The sequence below is a fragment of the Rhopalosiphum maidis genome, chromosome 2, assembly GCF_003676215.2.
Source record: "Rhopalosiphum maidis isolate BTI-1 chromosome 2, ASM367621v3, whole genome shotgun sequence".
In the NCBI taxonomy this organism is placed as follows: Eukaryota; Metazoa; Arthropoda; class Insecta; order Hemiptera; family Aphididae; genus Rhopalosiphum; species Rhopalosiphum maidis.
The window spans coordinates 58308799-58319738 of NC_040878.1; the positions used below are offsets into that span (position 1 = coordinate 58308799).

Genomic DNA, 10940 nt, shown 5'->3' on the forward strand with positions numbered 1-10940 from the left:
TAATTAATTATATTTACAATCAAACTATGACTATAAAATAAAGTGGAATTTTTTGTTTATTGGATAGAAGACGATTTTAATAAGCTATGCGGACATGGGATTAACTTGTATTATTTTTCTGAATTCCAAAAATGTTTTTACTATACAACTTATAATTTATAATTTATACGCCACTGCGTGTAAATTTTAAAAATACTTATTCTGAGATTTCTAATTCCAGTTTTTCATAAAAATTTTCTAGATGTTTTAAACCATTTCAAGTACGTTTAGGTTAACTGAACGGTTACCTATGAGACTGTTAATAATTTATGTAGAGTCGTATTTTTCAGATCATTTCCTCGTAACTAAGGAACATTATATAATGCTTTTGTCTAAAATTTATAGTAATTTCTTGTACACGTTAAACTGTACAACTGTAATTGTTTTATAGTTAAAAATTTATATTTTAAATTATCTTTAAGAATTGTGTACCATTTTGTGGTGATTATATTTTTCAATTAAAATTGTTTGTTATTTTAAACAAACTTTACTATTGTATACGTTTTAGGAAGTTTATTACACAGTGCGATTGTATAGCACCTATCTACTTTTATTTTTACCGTCGTTTTTTATTGTTTACCTGTCACATTTTAATTAGTTGTTATTCCCTTTTCACCAATTTTATGCACTCCACATTTTTATAATTAACACGTTGAATAATAATAATAATCACTAGAAAGAATATCTTTTTATAATATACAACGAAAATGTACTTTTAAAATGTATAAATTAGAAAACATTTCAAATTTTCAACAGATTATCTTAGACTATAATTATTATTTACTAATATATTTTATTTTTACTGATATAAATCAGTCTAATGAACCATTTTTAAAACAGAACATGATAAACTATCGGTGGTCGCCCATGCAAATTAAACTATAACCATTGATTATAGAATATACTGCTCTATTCTATAATCTATGCAATAACTAAGCAGATTAATTTTATATTATCCACATTATTTAATGTAATAAAATAATATACAATTTAACTCATACGATATCTGTTTTCACTAAATACCTGCCCTACTGTTAAATTGTTATTATTGTTTGCTTTAATTTTTTTATATAAGAGTATGAAATTTTAAAAGTTTTGGATAGAATTTATGAGCAACTATTTAATTAATGTTCGTTTGATCACATAAAAACTATTATTTGTTTTCGATCTAATCTTTAAAATGTAATAAATTAATTATTAAGTTATTAATTATTAACACATATATGCATATATAATATATGAATTAAAAGAAAAAACATTTCAGTTCTCGTATTAGAATATTGAAACTAAAAATAAATATCAATGAATAAAAATAGAATTTTAATAAATTATATAAACTTATAATTTATATTCAATAACTTAAAGCATGTAAGTATTCATAAGTATAGTAACAATCTTTAATAATGAAAAAATCACAATTTTAATTTTAATTATTTGAGACAAAAAAAAAACATACCAAAAAGTTTATAACCAATATAATATTATGTGTATCAATAATAATAATTGCTTTAACGGGCATTCAACAATTTTTGTTGTTATAAAAATAAGTAAGAAAATGACAGAACAAATATGAATGAAAATATATGTTTTTATCCATATTATACCTACCATGTTTGTAAAAAATAAATTTTATTGTTGTGAGATACATACAAAACAGTATCATTTGTGCAACAACATATCTATCCAAAATATTGCATTAATTTAATATGTTTAAAATAAATAGTTATTATTAATTTTTTTAACAAAAACCGGTAGAGTTTTATTTATAGTTTATATAATTATTTAGTTGACACTTTTTTATCATACAAATAAATAAAATTACTGATTAAATTATTTTAAAAGTCAGTGTTTTATACCATCATTTTTTTGTATTAAAAAAAAATATTATACCACATGTTTTATTATATTATCGATTTAAATTAATAATTTAAAAAGTTTTAAGAACCTAACTTTTAAAGTAATAAAGGTAAATAATTTTAGTTGTATTTTATATTAATTTTACATTAATTAAATTTAATTATTATCTAGTAGACATTTTAATTTTAAACTTGTATTAAAATACGATATTTTAAGGTAATAATTTATCAACTATATTAGTAACGTATGTTATAGTAAGTTTAAATAATTTACGATTGAAAAAGATCTCGATTCAATGTTAACATACATTTTACTGGAATATTTAAACTGTTCAGCAACATAAATAAATTGATATTTTTTCAGACAAATCGTTGGATATATTTTAAAATACGATTTGTAAAAGCTCATGAAATTGTAATGATAAAACAAACGAGAATGATACCAACGAAAAAATAATATGTATTAATTATAATTCATACAGCTTGTAAAATATACTCTCACTGTCTCAGTGTTAATTTCGGCCGTCAATTGAATAATTTATATATTTAATATATTAGCCAATATAGCAAACGACAAGTTTTATGTACTTATATTATGGAATAACGTTAGATATCTAAAACATACATAAGTTACTGATTTACATATAATTAAATGTTCATTCAAAATATCTTTTGATAATATATTTTATTGAAACATAATGAATCAAATTATTAAAGCCGATCGCCGTTACTTACACGCGTGTTATGCACGGTCTATCGCCGCAGATGATGATTTTCAGATTTTAACCAACAGTAGCAAAGTAAAAGGGGATCTGCTAAGCGCATGCTCGCCCACGCCATTCTATCCTTTAATCATGCATTTATTTAAACCATGTTATATGGAATTTTTAAGCACGCTTATAAAAAGCATATTTTTAAATATATATATATATATATCACCAAAGCTAGAATACTTTTTATAAATGACATAAAAAATCAAAGTATTTGAAAATATGATCTTGAAGTGTCCTTGAAAATTCTAAAAACCAGAATATGAATAAATGACCTGAGGATAAAACTCATCCTCAGTGAATGCCTTTATAATTTATAATATAATGTATAATCGTATCGTCGAGTAAAACTACTATATTATTATTATATAATAGTATTACCCTAACGCCAAAGATGTTTCGAGATTGACAATTTAAAACGGCTGGAGACGATAACGACTCATCTCTGACCCCAAATAAAACGAAGTAGACAGAATAACATTTTTTTTTATTTTATATATCTATATGTACATTTTACATATATGTTACGATGTCGGTACGCAGCGAAGCTCGATGACCTGTTTTCGAAAACAGAATTCGTTCGACTCGAAACTGAGGTATATCATCGACACCTGTTGGTAATGGGTTGCGAGACAGTGGACACGTATAATATTATACGCGGTATACGTCGACAAAGTTTAGAAATAAAAAAGGTCTCTTTTTAATCAAAAAAAAACCATCGCCACCGTTGGTGTTTATTTATCTATATACATACGTGAGTAGGTACTTACGTTTCACACCCAAAAGACCAATAATATTATAATATATTAATAGCCGTGACGGCAATGCGCTGCATATACGTATTTTATATTATATTACTTTATCGAACACGCATAATAACTATAACGATACAGGTAAGTACTACGACTATCGGTTGTGAGCGAACACTGTAATCGCGTCTAATAATTGTCTCGATGACGTCAGAAATCGTGGACGAAAATGAAAATCGAAAAAGCTACTCACGACGAAAAACGACAAACCATCGGAAAAAACGAGACGCGACCGGCGATCACTTAATTTAATTATATAATATTAATATTGCATTTTATATAAACCGATGAAATAATAATAATAATAATATTGCAATGTTGATCGTCAGGTTAAATACACACACGCACGAAATATTAAACAAAATTTAGTACGAAAATATTACGCACACTCGATGACGGCGACGGCGACGACGACGAAACAGAACACACGCGCGCGCGGCGCACACGGCAACGAGACGATACACACCGGCGAGAGCGATACTCGAACACTGACTTCCGGCCCGGAACAGAGCCGGTCCCTTCCCGACAAAACCGGAAAGCTCGTGTTGACGCGCCGCGCCGCCGCGTACCTCCGTACACAAACACACATTCGCATATATGTATTAACATAATATACTTTCAGACGGCGCGCGCACAGAGGTATATTATTATTACGTTCTGTCCGACAGTCCGTCAACTGTAAACACATTTCTATACATATATAATGTGGGTTTGTGCGTGGGTGGATGCGATTTACGGTAAAAACGACATTCCCACGCACAGCACATGATCGTCGTATTATTATTATTATTATTATTGCACATTATACGTACGGAAGATCTTCCAGAGAGAATGTCATCCCCTGTAACCCTCCCCGTCAAAAATAAAACACGTTACAAATGCGATAGAAATGCGTAAGCGACGAGAAATCAGTGAACCCCATACTTTTAGCATCTTAGTAGGTAATGATTATCATATAGTTTAGCGCACAAAAAAATTGTAGAGTATTTATTTTTTTATCGCAAACCCGACACTAATATATATATATATATTAAAAAACGCACGAGGATTTTTTTTTCGATTTTATTTCAAGAACAAACGCTACCCGTGATTATAGTAATGATATTATAGAAAAAATTCGATTTTTGATAATTTCGTGTGATTTTTGATGAGGTATTCACCCTGCAGAGTGCGTATGATTTCAAGTATTTCATAGTGCGTATTTACATAAAATAAATATATAATATTACAATAAATATTATTATTGTTCTTCGCGTGACGCATATCTGCGTTATGGTCTGCAGTGTGCTAGAAACGTTTTATTTCGAAAATCGTTTTCGTGTTAAACACGAACGCGCAACAATAATTATTGTGTAAACAACAACATATGGTTTAACGGTATGACATTGTGTACTGAAGATTCGTGTTCATTCTTATAATTTTTTGAAGACACATAGTGACGACTGACGACGCGAGTATATAGTAATATCGTCGATGTTAAAAAAAATATTGTATAATCTTTAGAACATAACTTAGGTACTATAAAATACAATTACTTTTAAACGAATTTTCGTTTTTAGATGAAAGAAAGAAGTTGGTTTATTTATTTTTTTCTGCGATCCAAAAGCATTTTGATCTAAAAAAAAATAATATATCATAATAAAGTATATCACGTGGTTTTAGAAACGACGCGTTTCGGCGGTCCACGCAATCGTAGGCGTAATTGTTATAAATAGGCGACTTGGTTGAAAAATATATTGTAAACTCCTAAAATAGTAAAATATTCATTTGACGCCCCCACTACTGCTGTTTAAAAAAAGAGCCGAGTAACGCTATTATGCTTTGTGTGCACGCGATCTACATTCGTTATTACCCTAAATCACAACGTCTCATTTGTTATTTTTTTTTAAGTTGAAAGAAAATAATAATTAATTTTACAATGTGACGTGTAAACCTCACTATTTGAGGTGATTAATACCCACAGATAAAGGCATAAAGTCTATATTATTCATTTGTATATAACTGTGCGTATTGCTTTAAACGATTAGTATAAGGACTAATCAACTCAATAATTTTTCTTTGGCATAATATTATAGTACACACTACGACGAAAAAATGATACCACTAAATTGGTTTGTGACAATCCGTTCGCTAGTTAATGATAATACACCACTGTCATAACTCATAAGAGTACTGCCCGATAATAATATTATATACGAGTTCTCATTCATTTCTAATATTAGCTACGAGTTAAAACTAAAATAGCCAATTTAAACATAACAAATCTATAGGTACACGATGTCACGATCGTCAAAACAATATTGCATGCGTTTACTGTAGTGAATATTATGGTAAATTCGTAAATTCGTAATATAATTTATTTAAGTGTTATTTTTTTCTAAAAGATTAAACCAAAATGTGATAGAATTATACGAATGAAAAAATGATGAGGTACTTTTAAAAACATTTGATTAGTTCATTCAGAAAAAATAAGTTCATTAGCAATTATTTTAAGTTAAACCGAAAATTGATAAATATTTCTGTGTATTATATTATATGGCCGCCACCGCGGCGAACTAATCCGTGACGTCATGCGCAATGTCAAAATTCACCGTAACTAGCGAACGAATAGTCATAAACGAATTTTAGTTGTATTATTATCTTCTATTAGATTCTATTTTATATATTCTGGTAATAAAATAATTATTGATTTTTTTGTCCTTTTTGATGGTCCTTTACTCCTTTAAAAAACGTATTTCCAATTACATTTCAAATGTATCACAAAAAAAATTGATAAATATTTTTGACAATTTATAATCTGGTAAATTGTAATCCGCTCAAAACGATCTATCAATGCTTTTAAACATAAATACAGCAAATAATTCAGTGGTTCATTCAACTCCAATAATAAAACTTTGTAAACTGTATAATATTACACGAACACACATTCACTACAACTCAGTTAATATGCGCGAATTATAATATGAATTTAGTTGAACACAGTGCTAAAAATAAAGTTCAGTTATATTAATCCTACCTATAATGAATAATGAATAATGATACATAATTCTTTATTTTTATATGGTAATATGACAAGCATGCTCATTCCCAATTTTCAAGTTATGAACTTTTAAATAATTACTTAAAAAGCATATTTTAAAATTCTTGAAAATGTGTTATATTACATAAATAGTATCCTATAAATGTACAAACTTCTGTTTTTCAAATGAGAATTCTCCCTTGTTTATACTATAAATTATTAAGTGGATAATGTTTTTTTTAAATATTGATATATCTTATTCAAAATTTGAAAAACTAGTTTTTCAATTATTGAAATGTTTATACTGAGAAATGAGAATAATTGACCATAAAAATGGTTTTATAAAAACATAATATTTCAAGTAGTATTGGATGTAATTCTTATTACACTTGAACCATTTTTACAAATTATAAATGTTGATTGATAGATATTAATTATTAACTAAAACCATATTAGTATCATCATAATCTCCATATCTTTCAAATATATTATCACAAGACTATTATAGTTAATATACTAAGTTAAATTACTAAAAAACTATTTGTTCAAATTTTGATTTTATTTTGTCAAGATTTTCATAAAAATTACACGTTAAATAAATTACAATTTAAAATGTAGGCTCTTATTATTTGAATAATAGAAGTTTATACCTCCATGTTACGCTTACTAAGTAGTAAAAAATCCCTCAAGACTTTGAAAATTTGTTGTTAGAATATTAAATTTAAAAATTCTAATGAATTAAATTTTAATAATAAAATTATTGAAAAAAAAGAGGGTTAAACATACTTGGTGAAAATCATCCTTATGTATGAGTTATGTATTATTAACGTGATATTAAAAAATTTTAATTTATTGCAGCAATACCTAAATTTTAATATAGACAATTAAGACAATTCCAAAAAAATTATGTGTTAAAAATAAAATAAATCTCAGTAAATACAAACATAATTCGAAAACACACTTAACACTGCAGTATACTAACTTATTTCAAATATATTATTTTTTATTAATAAATAATAGTATTAGTTAACGATTGAATTTTGTATCTTCATCGCTAGAGTATTTTACTCGTGTTTTTCGAAACTTACCTGTTTGAAAAAAAAAAACAAACCATTTACCACTTCAATAAAAAATTATGAGAAAACTAATCGTTTACATAATAAAGTGGTTCGTAATTCGATTCGTAATCAAATTATTTAGCTTAGGTTAAACAAAATGCCAATTTATAGGATGGTGTTTCCAATTTTCCAATTCTTAGAAGGCATGAAAGCCATATTTTTGCATTTTCATTTTTATTATAATTCGGTTATACACAGTTTAAAACGCGTAGTTATATAACGTTATTTCACATTACGTGTTACTTGCTGATTGCTACGGTTTGTTTAATATTTAAAAATAAAACTGAATAATGATTAACAACATGATAATATGAAATTATTTAAATTCACATGAAATAATCGTTATTGACATACACGATTCATCGAAAAAAAATGAGATTTTGACATAATAATGCAACTGTAAAATTATAATGATAGTAATAGCAATTAGGTATACTTAATATGTATCTTTCAATTTTTTGAAAAATAAGTGTTCTCATAATTTTTATGATTTCATAATTTTTTTTTGTTTGGAAAATGTACGATCTATTTTAAAGCTTAATAAGCAAATTTAATAACATAATAATATAATATACAAGTATTTGTATGAATAATATGGGAGGAAAGTCATCCAATGATAGATCCCAGCAGGATTGTAAAAAGTTTTATTATTTTTATCATAATTATATATATTTTGATTTTACAAAGATATGTTTTTTTTTATTTTTTTGTGTCTGCCTTCATCTTTGGGTCAGTAAAAATGCTTTGATTTTTAACTTTAAGGGTATTTTCTGGTGAAAAACTCGATTTAGTTGGAACTGTGGAAGGTCAAAATTGAAAAATTCTTAATACTTTTCAAAAAAATATCAGAAAAAATAAAAAACAAATTTAAGAAAAACGGTGATTTTTAAACAATTTCAGTATTCTAAAAAATTAAAATATATTAATATCATGTTGTGTGACACTCACAAACCACATTATTAATTTTTAAATTTTAAATGAAAAACTTAAATTTTAAATTGTGTAATCCCAAACAGAATAGTTTATTAATAAGAATAAAAATTACACTTATTTTTATTATATTTTCGGTACATAACAGATTTATTTATAGAAAAACACTAATATATTTTGTAAATTGTAAATATAAACAGGATAGCAATCCATTGCTATCTTAAAAAAATATTAATAACGTTTTATGAGTAGTTAAATAAACTATAAGCAATTTTTTTATTTACCTATTGTTTTTTAATTATTTATAATTCATTTTTCAAAAAGATTCAGTTGAAACTGAAACAAGCATTAATCGGCTAAAACATCTACGCGTATTTGTGGCAAATATATCGCATGGTTTGGTCATCGTGGGTACATCACGATTGCAAATGATCCTTATCGGCAGCAACTATTTTAATAACATGTTAAATTTTAAATATTTTTTCAACTATTAAATTTAATTGATTTATTAATAACTGTAAACATTTACATAGGCATTAAATAATTTTAGAACACTCATTTTATGAGACGCTTTATTTTAAAATATAAAATTATTTGCCATTTTAAAAAATATCAATTATTTTTCAGTATAAGAAACAATTAAAAAATTATTTTTCCTAATTATTAATTCTAGTTAATTTTAGATATTTTATGATATCCTTAATTTGTTCAATGTTTTTGTAAAAATTAATTGTTAAATTAATACGATCATATAGGTAGTCTTTGTTTTCCATGGTTTTAATAATATTGTTTTCAATCGATTTCATTATTATAATGGTTTTTTTTGGGGGGTTTCCTTAAAAATAAAAATTAATACATACGTAAAAGGATGCGTGTTATAAAATGGCAAGTTGTAAGTTTTCTAAAAACTTTTCGTTTCATTGGCTCTTAATAATAAAATTACCATTATAAACAAGCATACCAAATTAAAGCAATTAAATGTATCAACAAGTATCTATTCTATATTAACAAAATAATTAGTTACTTATTTACCGTATACCTTGGATTTAATGATGGTTCTTGTGCCTAAAGAATTGGTGGAAATTGAATCATATATAATGTATTTGATTAATACGTCATCTGAAAATAATTGTCCATCTTCTAAGTTTGTACATACTTCCATAAGTTGTATAAACGCATCATCGAAATCAGTGGATAGAAGAAATGGCAATCCAAAAAAATTATTCAAGCTACTAACCTAATTCCTTCATTTTGTCTTTATATGTATCTCGAAATTTTTATTCTCCATTTATCGGTGAGTCCTGAGGGCCAGAAATTCAAATGTTCGATCATACGAGTGTAAAAGCATGACTTAACTTTTAAATAAATATAAATCATCATTTTCCATATTGTTAAAATATAGCTAATCATATAAAGAAATAAGTTAAATTGGGTACTGTTTTCTCTTCTTGTCCTCGTACATCACACTGATGTGATATCACTGAGCTTAATATATGATTCTCCACTATTAAGTGATTCAAATTTTGAATAATGTTTAAACGTTTTGTAGATATTATATTGTCTTCAGCTTTTCGCTAATAATTTTCTCTAAAAATTTGTCTTTTAATTTTTAGCGCATTATTACTCACATAAATTTTTCACTATTTGAAGCATGAAAATATTTATCATTTTTCTATTAAAATACTGGTTTATGACTCGAAGCAATTCTATCAGTTGACTATAATGGAGAGCAGTCGCCAGTCGGTAAGATTGTTGGATTTAAAATGTCCACAAAAAAATTATTTGTTTTAAAAACAGTTTACAAATGAGTTTTTTTAAAATATTATATACCACTTTTCGAATTTCATACGTTTGCTCTTCATCGCCAGTCGAGAAATACGTAGGCTGTAATTATTGGCCTTGTCTAACGTTATACATATTAAACCAAATTTATAACAAAGATTCGAAAAATATCTGTTCAAAATTAAAATTTCAACAAGAAATAATATTGTAACAACATCACAATAATGCGGCCAAATACCATGTTCTATAGAGGTAAGCATAATAAAATACGTATTCCTACGTATCCTATGTTTAGACAAATAAAAAAATGGTGAAGTAATAATATCGACCAATTTAAGTGAATCAATATTTCATTATCCTGTCAATAACCAAAGAAAAAAAATATCGAAGTTGTGTTTCTGTAATATTTATGTTATAAAATTAATTATGTTCTTATAATATAATATTATTGTAATGGTTGATTTTTGGTTCACTTGCAGAGGTATTCAACTGAAACGGAACAAATTTTGCATCATCGACATTTGAACTGCAACTGGAGTCACTAAACAACAAAAAGTGTATGTATACCTGTAACAATTGAGTTTTTCTTTATCTCTTTTTTATAATATGGTCATCAA

At 26.2% G+C, this 10940-nt stretch overlaps 1 protein-coding gene across 1 annotated transcript in view; it reads right to left on the reverse strand.

Moving 5' to 3' along the window:
• Window positions 1-3630, reverse strand: part of LOC113554952 (cAMP-specific 3',5'-cyclic phosphodiesterase) — a 612877-nt gene extending 609247 nt beyond the window's left edge. The window contains exon 1 of the mRNA XM_026959110.1: window positions 3436-3630. The gene's annotated coding sequence lies outside the window, so the exon portion shown is untranslated. The remainder of the gene's footprint in view (window positions 1-3435) is intronic.
• Window positions 3631-10940: the final 7310 nt, after the last annotated feature.